The sequence below is a fragment of the Octopus sinensis genome, linkage group LG11 (assembly GCF_006345805.1).
Source record: "Octopus sinensis linkage group LG11, ASM634580v1, whole genome shotgun sequence".
NCBI lineage: Eukaryota > Metazoa > Mollusca > Cephalopoda > Octopoda > Octopodidae > Octopus > Octopus sinensis.
In genome coordinates, this window is record NC_043007.1 from 40,812,426 (window position 1) to 40,814,925 (window position 2,500).

The 2,500-nt window shown below is 44.2% G+C and overlaps 1 long non-coding RNA gene across 1 annotated transcript in view; it reads right to left on the reverse strand.

Annotated features, from left to right (window-relative positions):
• LOC118765398 overlaps positions 1 to 2,500 on the reverse strand; it is a 12,772-nt gene that overhangs the window by 3,608 nt on the left and 6,664 nt on the right. The window contains exons 2-3 of the long non-coding RNA XR_005001258.1: positions 1,217 to 1,224; positions 40 to 48 (exon numbers count right to left, since the gene is read on the reverse strand). This is a non-coding gene — a long non-coding RNA (uncharacterized LOC118765398). The remainder of the gene's footprint in view (positions 1 to 39; positions 49 to 1,216; positions 1,225 to 2,500) is intronic.

Here is a 2,500-nt window from a genome sequence, read left to right on the forward strand (position 1 = left end):
ACAAAGGTCGCCAAAACTTCAACAAACTATCATCTACACCTTTCACAACTCACACACACACACGCACCTACACACCCACTCGAAACCCCATCATTTGCCGATATTCTCTTCGCCATAGACTGTGCACTGATAGAGACTGCAAATTCACCCATTTACCTGGAACAAAACGCTCTATCCCCACAAACTACAACAGCAACCACCATAATACAACACCACCACAACCACCAATATCTCAAACAAGGAGACAGATTGTGTTTGCACAGGGATTGCCCCTTTATCCATCTCCCGGGGACTCGTCGGACATTTAAAGATAACCACTCACATAAAAATAGCCGCGGCCACAGTCACCTGCAGTTCCCTAGACAGGAAACCACCTCTCTTCTTCCTCTTTTTTAGCTATAATGAATCTAGCAAAAGAACTGGAAAAAAACATCCGAGCTATCACCCACCACCATCCACCACTATTAGCCCACTGCACATGCCATTAAAAAGCAATCAAATAAACAAATCACCAAAACAATTAAAACCATCCACTCTCGCCTCAACATTTCTGCTTAATGCCCAAGGCATCAGCCCTTCCACCAATACACAAAAATGGAAGATAAGATTCCTGGAGGGCTGGGTCGAGGCCCATCCAAACCACATCCCTTTCTTCGTCCTCACTGAAACCCATCTTAGTGACCTCCACTTGGAAGCCGAGGTGAAAGTTAAAAATTTCAAAACCATTCGTGCTGATCGTGCTGGTAGAAGAAAGGGTGGGACTGCCATTTATGTCCATGATTCATTCTCAACAGAAGCCATGAGCATATTTTCCAACGGATACTGCGAAGCAGTCGCTGTATTCAGTCAAACCAACAACTTAACAGTAGTTGGGCTCTACAGACCACCCCAAACGCCCCTACCATGCTTCAAGGAATGCCTCAACAGCATAAAGTGTTTCATTCAGCAGTGTCAACCTGACAACATTTTAATGATGGGAGACTTCAACCTTCCCGGGGTTGACTGGTCTACAAACAGTCTGCCGCCAGGTTCTTCTCTCTCAACCCCTGACAGGGAGGCAGTGGAATCGCTTCTTGACTTCATGGATGACTTCTTGTCCCAACTGGTACTCGAACCAACGAGATGTCACAAAAACGTCTTAGACTTAATTTTCAGCAATCACACTGATACTATCCACAATATTGCAGTGGAGAAAACCCTACTCTCCGACCATGACATGGTTCTCTGTGATCTGAGATTTCACTGGCCAAAATGCAAAACAATGTCATCCCTCCTGTTCATCCATTTGACACTATGGATTTCCACAATGCAAACTGGGAAGCGATCAATAATGATCTTGCACAAGTAGATTGGTCCTTCACGCACACATACACACCCACTAACATCAAAAAGTCCTGGCAGTCACTTGTAGACACCATCACGAACATATGTGCAAGACACACTCCATTAAGATCTGCAAACAAATCTAAGTGTCGAATCCCTAGAAATAGAAAATCTCTCATAAGGAAAATTAAAAGAATCAACAAAAAGATCAACATGCTGAAATACTGTCAACAGCAACACACCAACCTGACTGCCATCTCGTCGCTAGAGATTAAAAAGCATAAACTCCAAAACAACATGATGTCTATCATCAATAGTCAGCGAAGAGCTGAAGAGGCCTGGGCCATTGAGAAGATCAAACTCAATCCCAAAGTGTTCTTTTCATTTGCAAAAGAACACAGAGTCACTGGTTCTACTGTTGGCCCTCTGATTGATGAAAATGGTACTCTTCAAGACAATGCCAAAACCATGGGAGAGATATTGCAGAAACAATATTGCTCTGTTTTCAGCAATCCTGATATGACTGATCTGGGCTGTATCAGTGATGTTACTCCCCAATACACTTTATCGACATAACATTTGGCGCTCCTGATGTGTTAGCAGCAATAAAGGAAATGAAGCATAATTCAGCAGTAGGTCCCGATAGGTTCCCTGCTTGTGTCTTGAAGATGTGTCAAAACCAACTTGCACCCCCTCTAGCCAATCTGTGGCGGAACTCACTGGATGCTGGATATATACCAGAAGACCTTCTATCCCAGTCTGTTGTCCCAGTTTTCAAAAAAGGAAACAAATCGCTTGCCGTGAATTACCGTCCAATCTCACTCACCTCTCATATCATCAAGGTATTTGAGAGGGTGCTGAGATCGCGTATGACTCACTTCCTTGAGAGTCATAATATGCTGAACCCCAACCAGCATGGATTCCGTAACGGGAGAGATTGCCTGACGCAGCTACTGCATCATTTTGATGACATTTTGAGAGCCTTGGGAGAAGGTTCCAACACTGATGTCATCTACCTTGATTTCAGCAAGGCCTTTGACAGGGTTGATCATAAGATCCTTCTGAGAAAGCTGTCCAATATTGGTGTCACTGGAAAGCTGCTGCAGTGGACCAAGTGCTTCCTGTCTAACAGAACCCAACATGTTGTAGTCGAAGGAGTCAAATCCAGCCCAGCCAA